The sequence below is a fragment of the Bubalus bubalis genome, chromosome 2 (assembly GCF_019923935.1).
Source record: "Bubalus bubalis isolate 160015118507 breed Murrah chromosome 2, NDDB_SH_1, whole genome shotgun sequence".
Taxonomy (NCBI): Eukaryota; Metazoa; Chordata; class Mammalia; order Artiodactyla; family Bovidae; genus Bubalus; species Bubalus bubalis.
This window is the reverse complement of record NC_059158.1, coordinates 99937702-99955248: the sequence shown is the minus strand read 5'-3', so window position 1 is coordinate 99955248 and position 17547 is coordinate 99937702. Positions and strand designations below refer to the sequence as shown.

The 17547-nt window shown below is 39.4% G+C and overlaps 1 protein-coding gene across 9 annotated transcripts in view; it reads left to right on the top strand.

Annotated features, from left to right (window-relative positions):
* Positions 1-17420: 17420 nt before the first annotated feature.
* The window catches only part of MBD5 (methyl-CpG binding domain protein 5), a 157924-nt gene continuing 157797 nt past the window's right edge, over positions 17421-17547 (top strand). For all 9 annotated transcript variants that reach the window (XM_025261676.3, XM_044935646.2, XM_025261696.3 and 6 more), the window contains exon 1: positions 17421-17538. The gene's annotated coding sequence lies outside the window, so the exon portion shown is untranslated. The remainder of the gene's footprint in view (positions 17539-17547) is intronic.

Here is a 17547-nt window from a genome sequence, read left to right as displayed (position 1 = left end):
TCATTCCTTCCAAAGAACACCCAGGACTGATCTCCTTCAGAATGGACTGGTTGGATCTCTTTGCAGTCCAAGGGACTCTCAAGAGTCTTCTCCAACACCACAGTTCAAAAGCATCAATTCTTCGGTGCTCAGCTTTCTTCACAGTCCAACTCTCACATCCATACATGACCACTGGAAAAACCATAGCCTTGACTAGACGGACCTTTGTTGGCAAAGTAATATCTCTGCTTTTTAATATGCTATCTAGGTTGGTCATAACCCTCCTTCCAAGGAGTAAGCGTCTTTTAATTTCATGGCTGCAGTCACCATCTGCCTGGTGATTATACTTAATGCCTATTATGTATATGTGCTCAGTCACTCAGTCACAACCAAATCTCTGGGACCCTGTGGACTGTAGCCCTCCAGGCTCCTCTGTCCATGAAATTTTTCGGGCTAGCATACTTGAAGTGGGTTGCCATTTTCTTCTCCAGGGAATCTTCCTAATCCAGGTATCAAACCAGCATCTCTTGCATCTCCTGCATTGGCAGGTGGATTGTTTATCACTGTGCCACCTTGGAAGCCCTAATGCTTATTATGCAACAAGATTTATTGTATTAGTTAGAATCAACTTTGATGTAAATTCTCTAGGTTTTCTTCATTTTTTTAGATCTTATTTTGTATATGCTTATAAAATTCTTAACATATTCATACCACACAGTCTTCTTTTCTTAACCTAGTATGTATTATTCCTATTCTCAATTTGTATAACACATATATACATACACATACATAGAGAGGAATTGTTCATTGCTTTAAAAGATGGGATTACATACACGCACACACATACATACATACCTACACACCTTCACCTTGCATTTCTCACCCTTCAATACCTTGTAGAAATAGCTCTAATGCATTTTTTTAAAGACTGCAATATTGTGTAGTATGAGATACCAAAGTTTATTTAACTATTCCCCTATTTGTAGACTTTCATCTTGTTTCCACTTTCTTTATATTTTTAGTGAAGTATATCTAAATTAAACTTTATGTTTATCTGACTAAATTTCACTGTAGCTTAGTATAACCCACCATAAACTTAAATAATTCGTGTAGTCTGGATATATAAGACAAAAGTAAACTTATTGTGATAATTTCTTCTGATACTAGCTCATATCCTCTGCTTGCTATCAAACTGGTGAATATTTAGGAGTTGTTCCAAGTAGTAATATTGTAGTAATATAATATCATAAAGCTTGAAATAGACCCATTTGATGACTCAGACTTAAGTTTTAGTGATACCTTATATATTAAATGTAGGGAAATAACAATAATATTTTCCAAACTAAGATGTTAATAGGAATTTTATGACAGAAGTGTCACATGGTCAGATTATTTGGGAAAATACACTGGGTTGAACTAGATTCTTCAGATGTTTGCATTTCTCTAGGAGTGTATTATTCCATGAAATGCCATTGGTAAAGGGTGTTCTACATTATTCTAAGATGATATATAAACATCTGAATTGTGTTCAGACATATGGATAAATTCTCAAAGGCCATTTTGTGCACCATTTTGATAGACCTATACTATTCGTGCCACAGTAGTACAGCTCTGCGAAAGATGACCCACTCAGATCACTGCTAATATGTCTAGGTGTTATTCCCACTACTCCTCCCTATATTTAATACATCTATCAGTCAGTCGCAGAAGCTTGAAATTCCAATGATACTAGATTATAAACATTGTAAGGCATACCCAGTACCTTTTTTACCTTCATACTTTTGCAAAATTTTCCTGTTCTGTCTACACATAATCTTCTGTCTCATTATAGTTCTATATATTAAGATCTCAGTTTTCTTTAAATGCTCCCTTGTTTTTGTAGCTTTCTCCAAGCCATCCAGTGGGAATTAAAACTACTCCTTATCTGATCTTCTAATACCACTTTGCCTTTCATTCAATGATTTAATTTCCTACCTTATGATTCACACAGTTATTGTGTGTACATTATACTAGATATTATGCCATGACCTCTAGTTCCTGCTGTGGAGGAGCTCATAAACCAGCTAAGGAAGCAGATAAATAAACAAATTTGTACAATGTAATGTGATATGTATTTATAATGATACACAATACTAGTGGTAAAATGATTGACATGAGAAACTATGGACTAGAACGTTGGAGTGTAAATTAGCTTCTATAACTAATATTTTAGCTTCATTTAAAATTTCCAAGTCTAGAATGGAAGTGGAATGTTGTACTGAATATTGTACATAATTCTGTCTTCCAGTACCTTATATTTGCTCTGAAGACCTGGCCTGTTTATTATTTATTTTGCAGTTTTCTATTATATTTGGCATTCCTATAGAAATATAGAATACATTGAATATAGAGTTGAATTAATTTTTAGAAGCTACCTCAGATATGCAGATGACACCACCCTTATGGCAAAAAGTGAAGAGGAACTAAAAAGCCTCTTGATGAAAGTGAAAGTGGAGAGTGAAAAAGTTGGCTTAAAGCTCAACATTCAGAAAACTTAGATCATGGCATCTGGTCCCATCACTTAATGGGAAATAGATGGGGAAACAGTGTCAGACTTTATTCTTCTGGACTCCAAAATCACTGCAGATGGTGACTGCAGCCATGAAATTAAAAGACATTTACTCCTTGGAAGGAAAGTTATGACCAACCTAGACAGCATATTCAAAGGCAGAGACATTACTTTGCCATAAAAGGTCCATCTAGTCAAGGCTATGGTTTTTCCAGTAGTCATGTATGGATGTGAGAGTTGGACTGTGAAGAAAGCTGAGCACCGAAGAATTGATGCTTTTGAACTGTGGTATTGGAGAAGACTCTTGAGAGTCCCTTGGACTGCAAGGAGATCCAACCAGTCCATTCTGAAGGAGATTAGCCCTGGGATTTCTTTGGAAGGAATGATGCTAAAGCTGAAACTCCAGTACTTTGGCCACCTCATGTGAAGCGTTGACTCATTGGAAAAGACTCTTATGCTGGGAGGGATTGGGGCCGGGAGGAGTAGGGGATGACAGAGGATGAGATGGCTGGATGGCATCACTGACTCGATGGATGTGAATCTGAGTGAACTCCGGGAGTTGGTGATGGACAGGGAGGCCTGGCGTGCTGCGATTCATGGGGTCGCAAAGAGTTGGACATGGCTGAGCGACTGAACTGAACTGAACTGACTGATGTTACTATAGTCAACAAAAGAGTCCAAAATGCAGTACTTTGATGCAAACTGAAAAATGACAGAATGATCCCTGTTCATTTCCAAAGCAAACCATTCAATATGATAGTAATCAAAGTCTCTGCCCCCACCAGTAATGCTGAAGAAGCTGAAGTTGAACGGTTTTTTAAAGACCTACAAGATCTTCTAGAACTATCACCCAAAACAGATGTCCTTTTTAGTATAGGGTACTGGAATGCAAAAGTAGGAAGTCAAGAAATACCTGGAGTAACAGGAAAATTTGGCCTTGGAGTACAAAACAAAGCAGGGCAAAGACTAACAGAGTTTTGCCGAGAGAACGCACTGGTCATAGCAAACACCCTCTTCCGACAACACAAGAGAAGACTCTACACATGGGCATCACCAGATAATCAATACTAAAATCAGATTGATTATATTCTTTGCAGCCAAAAATGGAGAAGCTCTATACAGTCAGCAAAAACAAGACCAGGACCTGACTGTGGCTCAGATCATGAACTCCTTATTGCAAAACTCAGACTTAAATTGAAGAAAGTAGGGAAAATCACTAGACCACTCAGGTATGACTGAAATCAATTCCCTTACAGTTATACTGTGGACGTGATATATTCAAGGGATTATATCTGATTGACAGAGTGCCTGAAGAACTATGTACAGAGGTTCGTAACATTGTACAGAAGGCAGTGATCAAGACCATCCCCAAGAAAATAAAATGCAGAGAGGCAAAATGGTTGTCTGAGGAGGCCTTACAAATAGCTGAGAAAACAAAAGACATGAAAGGCAAAGGAGAAAAGGAAAGATATACCCATTTGAATGCAGAGTTTCAAAGAATAGTAAGGAGAGATAAGAAAGCCTTCCTCAGTGATCAATGCAAAGAAATAGAGGAAAACAATAGAATGGGAAAGACTAGAGATCTCTTCAAGAAAATTAGAGATACCAAGGGAACATTTCATGCAAAGATGGGCACAATAAAAAACAGAAACAGTATGGACCTAACAAAAGAAAAAAGATATTAAGAAGAGATGGCAAGAATACACAGAAAAACTGTACAAAAAACATCTTAATGACACAGATAACCATGATGGTGTGATCACTCACCTAAAGCCAGACATCCTGGAATGCAAAGTCAAGTGGGCCTTAGAATGCATCACTACGAACAAAGCTAGTGGAGGTGATGGAATTCCAGCTGAGCTATTTCAGATCCTAAAAGATGATGCTGTGAAAGTGCTGCACTCAATATGCCAGCAAATCTGGAAAACTCAGCAGTGGCTACAGGACTGGAAAAGTTCAGTTTTCATTCCAATCCCAAAGAAAGGCAATGCAAAAGAAGGTTCAAACTACCACACAATTGCACTCATCTCACACCCTAGCAAAGTAATGCTCAAAATTCTCCAGTACAGGCTTCAGCAATACATGAACTCTGAACTTCCTGATGTTCAAGCTGGTTTTAGAAAAGGCAGAGGAACCAGAGATCAAATTGCTTGTTTAACTTCTATGCAGAGTACATCATGGGAAACGCTGGGCTGGATGAAGCACAAGCTGGAATCAGGATTTCTGGGAGAAATATCAGTAACCTCAGATATTCAGATGATGCCACTCTAATATCAGAAAGAAATGAAGAACTAATGAACCTCTTGATGAAAGTGAAAGAGGAGAGTGAATAAGCTGGCTTAAAACTCAACGTTCAGAAAACTAAGATCATGGCATCTGGTCCCATCACTTCATGGCAAATAGATGGGGAAACAATGGAAAGAGTGACAGACTTGCTCCAAAATCACTGCAGATGGCCACTGCAGCCATGAAATTAAAAGACGCTTGCTCCTTGGAAGAAAAGTTATGACCAACCTAGACAGCATATTAAAAAGCAGAGACATTACCAACAAAGGTCCGTCTAGTCAAAGCTATGGTTTTTCCAGTAGTCATGTATGGATGTCATAGTTGAACTATACAGAAAGCTGAGGGCCAAAAAATTGATGCTTTTGAACTGTGGTGTTGGAGAAGACTCTTGAGAGTCCCTTGGACTGCAAGGAGATCCAACCAGTCCATCCTAAAGGAAATCAGTCCTAAATATTCATTGGAAGGACTGATACTGAAGCTGAAACTCCAATACTTTGGTCCCCTGATGTGAAGAGCTGACTCATTTGAAGAGACCCTGATTCTGGGAAAGATTGAAGGCAGGAGGAAAAGGGGATGACAGAGAATGAGATGGTTGGATGGTATCACCAACTCGATGGACATGAGCTTGAGTAAGCTCCAGGAGTTGGTGATAGACAGGGAAGCCTGGCTGCAGTCCATTGAGTTGCAAAGAGTGAGATACAACTGAGCAACTGAATTGACTGAACTGACCATACTATTATCAAAAAAATATTAAAGAAGGTTAAATGTATATGACAACTGAATAAAATGTATGACCCTTGACTAGATCTTGGAATTGGGGAAAGAAGACAGCTATAATTACTAAACAGTTGGAAAATTTAAAATACAGACTTAACAATCTCTATTACATAATCCTTTTTTAAAATTAGCTGGACTAATCCTATAAATAAAATTATTCATTTATGTGTTTATATTCACCATAATTAGATAGCTATTCAATGTGATAGGCCTGCAGATAACAGAAATTCTTGCAAGTAATAGAACCTAAAAAACAATCTTGGCTTGGCCAAAGCAGTCAGGTGAAGGGTGGTGAGGACCCCACTCACCATCTCAGTCTGGTAGGTTAGCAAAGTAAGCCATCATCTGATACATTTGAGAGTCAGGCCATCTTTCTACCAAAGTGTTTACACTTCTAATGAAGCAGAAAAATTCAGAATGCTGAAGTCGATTTGCTGCTTTATGCAGGTTTCAATAAAGTTTGACAAGAAAGAGGGGCACATCAGGAAGCAGGGAAGGGAAAAAAAGATAGCTTTGCCAAAAAAACTACTTTCTGTCTGTGGCTGACAATCAGATGATCTGGAGCTTGGCAGGACTGAAGAAGCCAAATTATACATGTTTTATAATTATCTTTTATTTATTTTTGAATAGGTTATTTGCATGACATAGAATTTGAGAGGTATACAAAGGCAGTGAAAAATTACCCTTCCAAGTCTTTTCCCCCAGATATCTATTTTCCCTCTCCAAAGGCAGTCGCTGCTACCACTCATGCATTCCTCCAGAAATGTTGAATGTGTCACCACATCTATATAGGTATTTACAGAATGCAGCAGGTTATACCTTACTTTCTTTAGGTGCTATGTTTTGTCAGTTGATCACTTGAGTACATACAGAGCTACATTATTATATATTTTTTTCATAAAGCTTGTACAGTAAAAACTACATCATACATGTATTATGTGAAATAATGAAATGTATATATGACATTGTCTTAAATAACTAAAAAGAATTGTGTGTGTGTGTATATATATATATATATATTTAGTAAGATAATGAAACAAACATAGTACGTTGTCCGGCCCATGATTGGTGGGCCTGCTTACTTCCTCTAAAGGTTAAACTGTGTGCCCAGTTTTTGATTTTGAAATTTTGATTATCTTGTCCATGTCCTGACTCTTAACAGATTGAGCTCTGTAATATATGGCTCTTAGTTATTGTTACCAGGGCAATAGAGTACCAAACATCCCCCCATGCTGTGAAGAACTCAGGCCTGTGCCATAATAAAAGCATTCAATATAAAATAGATGATATATAAATAGCAATCTCTGAGCAATCTTACTGTGAGACTGAGTATAGGGATTGGTTATGGTAATTTCCCATTTTCTTAAAATAGAAATTCTCTTTTTTTAAAAAAAAATATTTGTCTCAAATCTAACAAATGTTAAAAAGAAGAAATTACTCAATAGATAATAAAATTAGCAATATTGATTTCTGGTTAAAGAAGGTAGAGTGAACATATATATTTAACTCCATCCCCTTTCAAAACCACATTAAAATACAACATAATATTGAATGTTTTATTAAGAAGGATGAAACAAGAAGGGAAAAAGAGAATGGGAGAAGAATGATAGTACCAAAATGTGGAAACTAGATGGCAGAAGGACTACAGCTAAATGACTTAGCAAATCCAAGCAAGTTGAATCTTAAAACCAGCAGTAGGTAAAGCCAGCAAACAGTTCTGTTTGCATGATGGTTTCCAAGAAACTTGGGTATTAGAACCACCCAGACTTACAGAAGCAGGTTAAAGGGAAAAATAAGAGCAAGCCTGGTTGGAAGTCTATTTAGGACAGTCTCTTGCATTCTTGCTCTGTCATCTGCAACTGGACAAGTACCTCTCCACCCATCATCCTAGCAAAAGACAATGTTTATTCTTTGGTAAATCAGAAGGTTCCCAAATGGGGAAATTTGGAAAATTCTAGTTGGCAGAGTACTTTACTGAAAACAGACCAGACTGATATTTTACACTCTTACTATGAAACCCAAGTTCAGTTCAGTTACTCAGTCGTGTCCAACTCTTTGCGACCTCATGAACCACAGCACACGAGGCCTCCCTGTCCATCACCAACTACTGGAGTCTACCCAAACCCATGTCCATTGAGTCAGTGATGCCATCCAACCATCTGATCTTCTGTCGTCCCCTTCTCCTCCTGCCCTTAATCCTTCCCAACATCAGGGTCTTTTCAAATGAGTCAGCTCTTCACATCAGGTGGCCAAAGTATTGGAGTTTCAACATCAGTCCTTCCAATGAACACCCAGGACTGATCTCCTTTAGGATGGACTGGTTGGATCTCCTTGCAATCCAAGGAATGCTCAAGAGTCTTCTCCAACACCACAGTTCAAAAGCATCAATTCTTCGGCGCTCAGCTGTCTTTATAGTCCAACTCTCACATCCATACATGACCACAGGAAAAACCATAGCCTTGACTAGATGGACCTTTGTTGGCAAAGTAATGTCTCTGCTTTTTAATATGCTGTCTAGGTTGGTCTTAAGTTTCCTTCCAAGAAGTAAGCGTCTTTTTATTTCACAGCTGCAATCACCATCTGCAGTGATTTTGAAGCCCAAAAAACTAAAGTCAGCCACTGTTTCTACTGTTTCGCCATCTATTTGCCATGAAGTGATGGGACCAGCTGCCGTGATCTTAGTTTTCTGAATGTTGAGCTTTAAGCCAACTTTTTCACTCTCCTCTTTCACTTTCATCAAGAGGCTCTTTAGTTCTTCTTCACTTTCTGCCATAAGGGTGGTGTCATCTGCATATCTGAAGTTATTGATATTTCTCCCAGCAATCTTGATTCCAGCTTGTGCTTCCTCCAGCCCAGCATTTCTCATGATGTACTCTGCATATAAGTTAAATAAGCAGGGTGACAATATACAGCCCAAGTCCTTAACTATTTTGTTTGTAAAATGCTAGTAACACTAGCCAGAAGATTGAAAGATTCTTTTTTGGAGAATCTAACTGGATTAAAAAGAAGGCTCTCAATAAATTGATATTGGGGGTTACTGAACAAAACAGCATAGTCAGTTCTATGAAATCCACCGTCATCAAGCCCCAGTCATGTATTATCTATAATCCCCCTTTCTTACCTCCTTAATAAAGAGTTGTGGGAAATTAATAGGTTAATCAAGAGGTAGAAATATAGTCATTTATTTAGAGATATTCTTCTTCATAAATGCCAAAAGAAATACCTAAAATCAGTTGAAAATGATTGTTTCTGTATATTGGAAAAATGGTTAAAAAAAATGAGTCTTATAGGTCTACTTGATTTTTTAAACCATCTGCATGTGTAAATTCAAAACCAAATAGCATGATCTTAATATTAACAATGATCTGTAAAAACTTAGCAACTAACATATATACACTACCATGTGTAAAATAGAAAGCTAGTGGGAAGCTGGTATAAGAGCACAGAGAGCTCAATTCAGACTTTATTTTTGGGGGCTCCAAACTCTAATGATTCTAAATGTTGCTTCTTGACCTGCATACAAGTGTTTCAGGAGACAGGAAAGGTGACCTGCTACTCCCATCTCTTTAAGAATTTTCCAAGTTTGTTGTGATCCAAGGCTTACCTAGTGGCTCATGTCAGTATAGAATCCACCTGAAGTGTGGGAAACCCAGATTCGTTCCCTGGGTTGGGAAGATCTCCTGGAGGAGGGCATAGCAACCCACTCCAATATTCTTGGTTAGAGAATCCCTATGGACAGAGGAGCCTGGTGGGCTACAGTCCATGGGGTCACAAAGAGTCAGACACGGATTGACTAAGCACAAGGCTTCCCAGGTGATGCTAGTGGCAAAGAATCCGCCTGCCAGTGCAGGAGACGCAAAAGATGCAGGTTCTGTTCATGCATTGGGAAGGTCCCCTGGAGAAGGGAATGGCAACCCACTCCAGTATTCTTGCCTGGAAAATCCCATGGACAGAGGACCCTGGAGGGCTACAGTCAATGGGGTCGCTAAGAATCAGACATGACTGAGCTACTACCCACCATCACCACACAGTCAAAGGCTTTAGCAAAGTCAGTGAAGTAGAAGTAGATGTTTTTCTGGAATTCTTTTGATTTCTCCATGATCCAATGAATGCTGGCAATTTGATCTCTGGTTCCTCTACCTTCTAAATCCAGCCTGTATATTTGGAAGTTCTCTGTTCATGAACTGCTGAAGGATTTTGAGGATACTCTTGCTAGTGTGTGAAATGAGTAGTAAAGTACAATCATTTTCATACTTACAAGTAAAACAGCAACTAAAGAAAAATTGAAAAATGGTACCTAGTCCCTATAAGCCAATTTTCTAAACTTATAAAATAAAACTCTCTGAAATCAGAATAAGAATTAGAAATAAATGATATCACAAATGACCACAAAGGCTATGAAAATGCATTTGTTTTCTTAAAATACATCCATTTCTTCATGTCTATATCATTAATTTTACTGACAATGCTTTCTTTCTGGCTAAAACACAAGTAAGTTTTCGCTCAATTCCTGTCTTAATTCTCAGAAATTAAGTGAGTGTAGTTGAAATAAATGCTGCTTTCTGGTATCTGCTCCATCTGATACAGCCTTGGTCTTATCGCCAGATAGGTTCCCTTAGGTAAAGGATCAAATAATTGGGTAATAAGGATAATTTTGGTCTCATCTTTCATTATCAGTACCACTGAGATGGTGACTACAGCCGTGAAATTAGAAGACGCTTACTCCTTGGAAGGAAAGTTTTGACCAACCTAGATAGCATATTGAAAAGCAGAGACATTACTTTGCCAACAAAGGTCCATCTAGTCAAGGCTATGGTTTTTCCAGTGGTCATGTATGGATGTGAGAGTTGGACTGTGAAGAAAGCTGAGCACCGAAGAATTGATGCTCTGGAACTGTGGTGCTGGAGAAGACTCTTGAGAGTCCCTTGGACTGCAAGGAGATCCAACCAGTCCATTCTAAAGGAGATTAGTTCTGGGTGTTCATTGGAAGAACTGATGCTAAAGCTGAAACTCCAGTACTTTGGCCACCTCATGCGAAGAGTTGACTCATTGGAAAAGACTCTGATGCTGGGAGGGATTGGGGGCAGGAAAAGAAGTGGACGACAGAGGATGAGATGGCTGGATGGCATTACCAACTTGATGGACATGAGTCTGAGTGAACTCCAGGAGTTGGTGATGGACAGGGAGGCCATGGGGTCGCAAAGAGTTGGACACGACTGAGCAACTGAACTGAACTGAAAGATAACAACAAATATAATAATGAAACAGTTATGAACATGAATGTATACAGTTTTTCATGATGGAAAATACCAAATACAAAATGCAAAAAAAAATAAAACTGAGTTGTAAAGGCATTATTTTAGATAATGAAAATGATGATATAAGTATACTATTATTTAGAGACAAGTTATAATATCAGGGTCACTTGTAAAAGTATAATACCAATTAAAAATAGTATTCAATAATTAGGAAACAGTAAAATGTTTAAATTCCAGTCCAACAAAACCAACAACTCTTTTTAATAAACTAAAGTTGCAAACTGGGACTATGAAGAATCTGGTACTTTATTAAATATAGTTTAAGTCAGTTTTTTCCCTCAAATGGTGATTTTTGGAGGCCAGAAATGCTAGAATTGTTCAAAATATTTTTGGAATTTCTCCTTTGTAGCTGCCTCTGCAATTAACTTTACACCACACAAGACCACTTGTTTTTGACCCCAAAAGGCATACATAACTTTTGACCCACTAAGCTTAGTTTGAGATGATGACATTTAGTTGGTTTAAGAATTCAGATGAAACCAGTATGTGTATGCAAAACATTTTTATGAACAAAAGTAATTACATATATATTTTCTGAACAGGCAGAACCCATATAGTAAGTCAACAGGTTCAAAGGGCTTCCAGGAAAGAATCAAACAATAATAAAGATTTTGAAATGTTGTTTTTCATCTTCCCTTATAATTAAATCTTAAACTAAGAATAAAATAGCAGCCTGAATATGCAAACATATCAAATTTCAGATTGTGAGAATGAATTTTTTAAACATTCAGTTCAGTTCAGTCACTCAGTCATGTCTGACTTTGTGACCCTTGGACTGCAGCATGCCAGGCTTCCCTGGCCATCACCAACTCCCAGAGCTTAATTCAAACTCGTGTCCATCGAGTCGGTGATGCCATCCAACCATCTCATCCTCTGTGGTCCCCTTCTCCTCCTGCTTTCAATCTTTCCCAGCATCAGAGTCTCTTCAAATGAGTCAGCTCTTCACATCAGGTGGCCAAAGTATTGGAGTTTCAGCTTCAGTATCAGTCATTCCAGTGAATATTTAGGACTGATTTCCTTTAGGATGGACTGGTTGGATCTCCTTGCAGTCCAAGGGACTCTAAAGAGTCTTCTCCAACCACAGTTCAAAAGCATCAATTCTTCAGGGGTCCGCTTTCTTTATAGTCCAACTCACACATCCATACATGACTACTGGAAAAACCATAGCTTTGACTAGATGGACCTTTGTTGGTAAAGTAATGTCTCTGCTTTTTAATATGCTGTCTAGAATGGTCATAACTTTTCTTCCAAGGAGCAAGCGTCTTTTAATTTCATGGCTGCAATCACCATCTGCAGTGATTTTGGAGCCCAAAGAATTAAAGTCACTCACTGTTTCCATTGTTTCCCCGTCTATTTGCCATGAAGTGATGGAACGGAATGCCATGAACTTAGCTTTCTGAATGTTGAGTTTTAAGCCAGAGTTTCCACTCTCCTCTTTGACCTTCATCAAGAGGCTCTTTAGTTCTTCTTCGCTTTCTGATATAAGGGTGGTATCATCTGCATATCTCAGGTTATTGATGTTTCTCCCGGCAATCTTGATTCCACCTTGTGCTTCATCCAGCCCAGCATTTCGCATGATATTCTCTGCATATAAGTTAAATAAACATGGGGGCAATATAAAGCCTTGACATACTCCTTTCCCAATTTGGAACCAGTCTGCTGTTTCATGTCCAGTTCTAACTGTTGCTTCTTGACCTGTGTACAGATTTCTCCAGAGGCAGGTCACGTGATCTGGTATTCCCATCGCTTGAATTTCCTGAGTTTGTTGTGATCCACACAGTGAAAGATTTGGCATAGTCAGTAGAGCAGAAGTAGATGTTTTTCTGGAACTCTTTTGCTTTTTCAATAATCCACCAGATGTTGGAAATTTGATCTCTAGTTCCTCTGCCTTTTCTAAATCCAGCTTGAATATCTGGAAGTTCATGGTTCACATACTGTTGAAGCCTGTCTTGCAGAATTTTGAGCATTATTTTGCTAGCATGTGAGATGAGTCCAATTGTGCAGAAGTTTGAGCATTCTTTGGCATTGCCTTTCTTAGGAATCAGAATGAAAACTGACCTTTTCCAGTCCTGTGCTCACGGCTGAGTTTTCCAGATTTGCTGGCATATTGAGTGCAGCACTTTCACAGCATCATCTTTAAGGATCTGAAATAGCTCAGCTGGAATTCCATCACTTCTACTAGCTTTGTTCATAGTGATACTTCATAAGGCTCACTTGACTTTGCATTCCAGGATGTCTGGCTTTAAGTGAGTGATCACACCATCATGGTTTTCTGGGTCACAAAGATCTTTTTTGTATAGTTCTTCTGTGTATTCTTGCCACCTCTTCTTAATATCCTTCTGCTTTTGTTAATTAAGACCATTCTGTTATTAAAAGACCATTTCTGTCCTTTATTGAGCCCATCTTTGCTTGAAATATTCCTTTCGTGTCTCTAATTTTCTTGAAGAGATTTCCAGTCTTTCCCATTCTATTGTTTCCTCTATTTCTTTGCATTGATCACTGAGGAAGGCTTTCTTATCTCTGCTTGCTGTTCTTTGGAACTCTGCATTCAGATGGGTATATCTTTCCTTTACTCCTTTGCCTTTCACGTCTTGTCTTTTCTCAGCTATTTGTAAGTTCTCCTCAGACAACCATTTTGCCTTTTTGCATTTCTTTTTCTTGGAGATGGTCTTGATCACTGCCTCCTGTATAATGTCACGAACCTCTGTTTATAATTCTTCAGGCACTAGCATTCCAGGTTCCTATGCAATATTGCTGTTTACTGCATCAGACTTTACTTCCATCACCAGTCACATCCACAACTGGGTGTTGTGTTTGCTTTGGCTCCATCTCTTCATTCTTTCTGGAGTTATTTCTCCACTGATCTCCAATAGCATATTGGGTACCTACCAACCTGGGAAGTTCATCTTTCAGTGTCCTATCTTTTTGCCTTTTCATACTGTTCATGAGGTTCTCAAGGCAAGAGTATTTAAGTGGTTTACCATTCCCTTCTCCAGTGTACCACGTTTTGTCAGAACTCCCCACCATGACCTGTCCATCTTGGGTGGCCCTATACAGCATGGCTTACAGTTTCTTTGAGTTAGACAAGGCTGTGGTCCATTTGATCAGATTGGTTAGTTTTCTGTGATTGTGGTTTTCATTCTGTCTGCCCTCTGATGGAGAAGGATAAGAGGCTTATGGAAGCTTCCTGATAGGAGACACTAACTGAGGGGGAAACTGGGTCTTGTTCTGATGGTTGGGGCCATGCTCAGTTCAGTTCATGTGTTCAGTCGTGTCTGACTCTTTGTGACCCCAACTCCTTCAGAATGGACTGGTTGGATCTCCTTGCAGTCCAAGGGACTCTCAAGAGTCTTCTCCAGCACCACAGTTCAAAAGCATCAGTTCTTCGGTGCTCAGCTTTCTTCACAGCCCAACTCTCACATCCATACATGACCACAGGAAAAACCATAGCCTTGACTAGACGGACCTTTGTTGACAAAGTAATATCTCTGCTTTTGAATATGCTATCTAGGTTGGTCATAACTTTCCTTCCAAGGAGTAAGCGTCTTTTAATTTCATGGCTGCAGTCACCATCTGCAGTGATTTTGGAGCCCAAAAAAATTGTCTGACACTGTTTCCACTCTTTCCCCTTCTATTTCCCATGAAGTGATGGGACAGGATGCCATGATCTTGGTTTTCTGAATGTTGAGCTTTAAGCCAAGTTTTTCAGTCTCCTCTTTCACTTTCATCAAGAGGCTTGTTAGTTCCTCTTCACTTTCTGCCATAAGGGTGGTGTCATGTGCATATCTGAGGTTATTGATATTTCTCCCGGCAATCTTGATTCCAGCTTGTGTTTCTTCCAGCCCAGCGTTTCTCATGATGTACTCTACATATAAGTTAAATAAACAAGGTGATAATATACAGCCTTGATGTACTCCTTTTCCTATTTGGAACCAGTCTGTTGTTCATGTCCAGTTCTAACTGTTGCTTCCTGACCTGCATATAGGTTTCTCAAGAGGCAGGTCAGGTGGTCTGGTATTCCCATCTCTTTCAGAATTTTCCACAGTTTATTGTGATCCACACAGTCAAAGGCTTTGGCAGTCAATAAAGCAGAAATAGATGTTCTTCTGGAACTCTCTTACTTTTTTGATGATCCAGCTGATGTTGGTAATTTGATCTCTGGTTCCTCTGCCTTTTCTAAAACCAGCTTGAATATCTGGAAGTTCGTGGTTCACTTATTGCTGAAGCCTGGGCTTGGAGAATTTTGAGCATTACTTTGCTAGTGTGTGAGACGAGTGCAATTGTGCAGTACTTTGAGCATTCTTTGGCATTGCCTTTCTTAGAGATTGGAGTGAAAACTGACATTTTCCAATTTTGTGGCCACTGCTGAGTTTTCCAAATTTGCTGGCATATTGGGCCATGATCAGTAAATCTTTCATCCAATTTTCTGTTTATGGGTGGGGCTGTGTTCCCTCCCTGTTATTTGACCTGAGGCCAATCCATGATGGAGGTAATGAAGATTATGGTGACCTCCTTCCAAAGGTCCCATGCAGGTGCTGCTGCACACAATGCCCCTAACCCTGCAGCAGGCCACTGCCTACCCACACCTCTGCCAGACACTCCTGGACACTCACGGGCAAGTCTGAGTCAGTCTCTTGTAGGGTCACTGCCCCTTTCTTTTCTCCTGGGTCCTGGTGTGCACACGGTTTTTTCTTATGTCCTCCAAGAGTCTGTTTCCCAGTCCTGTGTAAGTTCTTGCGGCTCTATGGTTAGGTTAATGATGACCTCCTCCAAGAGGGCTTATGCCATACCCAGGTCTACTGCACCCAGAGCCCCTGCCCTGCAGCTGTCCACTGCTGACCCGTACCTCCACAGGAGACACTCAAACACAGTTCTGTCTCAGTCTCTGGTATCCCCACGAGACTGACCCAGACTTGCCTGTGTGTGTCCAGGAGTCTCCAGCGGAGACATGGGTCAGCGGTGGCCTGCTGCAGGGTTGGGAGACTGAGTACAGCAGTGCCTGCATGGGACCCTTTGAAGGGGGTCACCATTGTCTTCATTACCTCCATCAGTATGGTATCATGTATTAATGAAACTGCTGTCTCATATAGTTCAAAAACGTCTCTGAAAACAATTTCAGAGACAGATTTTCAAAACTTTTGTACAAAGTCCATATAAAAAAAAATTTTTTTTTAATAGGATTTCCCTGGAGGTCCAGTGATTAAGGCTCTATACTTCCAATGCAGGGGACACAGGTTTCATTTCTGACTGGGAAAATGCTAGTGTTAGAGCGTCTCCCACAGAGGCATGGGTTGGCAGCGGCATGCAGTAGGGATGGGGACACTGGCAGCCACAGTCCCAGAAGGCCCCCTCTTTAGCATCCTTTAATCTAAAAAATAAAAATTATCAGCCTTTTTATGTCATGTTGTAGACATCTTTTTTAAAAGTCTAGACAAATTGCAGAATGTCCCTTAATTTTCATTTTTCTTACATTTTTTAAAAAATTATTAGGTTCAGATTAAACATTCTTGACAAGAATGCTCCATTGGTAATGCTGTGCCTTCTCAAGGTTTCATATCAATGGAAGAAGAAATTGGTAACAAAGTAGAAAGGCACACTGCTGTAATTTGATCGAAGGGCCAATTTGAGTTTTCAATTTCTTTAATTTTACAGTAACCAGGTAATTTCTAAGTGGTCTGTGCTTAAATAGATCAACTATCAGTAAATAATATTTTATCTAGTCCATTGGCTATCATTTTGAAAAATCAAAAAATTCCCCTTTTTAAATTTATCTGTTCCTGTGAGTTTGTAAGTTTGGGTAGCTCTGATAAAATCAAGTTTCTGATTTGCAAATCTGAGGGCCAGGTGGTAATAATATCCACTCATAACTCTGAAATGAGAATTACTGGAGATGCTGAGAGAAGTAAAATATCACTGACAGTAATATGTTCTGTGAATCAACCCCACCCATTTATTTATCTTTAAAACCACAAAAATGATCTATAGACTTCCCTGGTAGCTCAGCTGGTAAAGAATCTGCCTGCAATGTGGGAGACCAGGGTTTGATCCCTGGGTTGGGAGGATCCCCTGGAGGAGGGCATGGCAACCCCTCCAGTATTCTTGCCTGGAGAATCCCCATGGACAGAGGAGTTTGGCAGGCTATAGCCCATGGGATCGCAAAGAGTCAAACACGCCTGAGCGAATAAGCTCACACCTAGCACACAAATGGTATTTACTATTATTATTGTACTGGACAGTGAAGTGCTGTGTTTAAGAATATTAATCTTTATAATAATCTTTCTACTTTGGTACTGTTATTATCCCCTTTTACAGATGTGGAAACTGAGGCATGGGAAGGATAAATAGCTTTCCCAAGGGCATACAACCAATAAATGATATATCCAACTGTTTCTCTTTGAGATCCCACTTGCAAACAGGCAGCCTATGTAGCTGCAGTGTGTACTTAAGGATGATTTTCTTTCAGCCTCTCCTTTAAATAAATGTGTGTGTCTATGTTATTTCCGTTACAGAAAGAAGAGGTACTCCTTTATAGGGACTCATAAAGGCATAGACCATCTAGAGATTTACTGCCTCCATTACGCTGCTGGGTCTCACAGCACATGTTATGTTTTATCAGTTTCTCTCCACAAGGTAGGAATT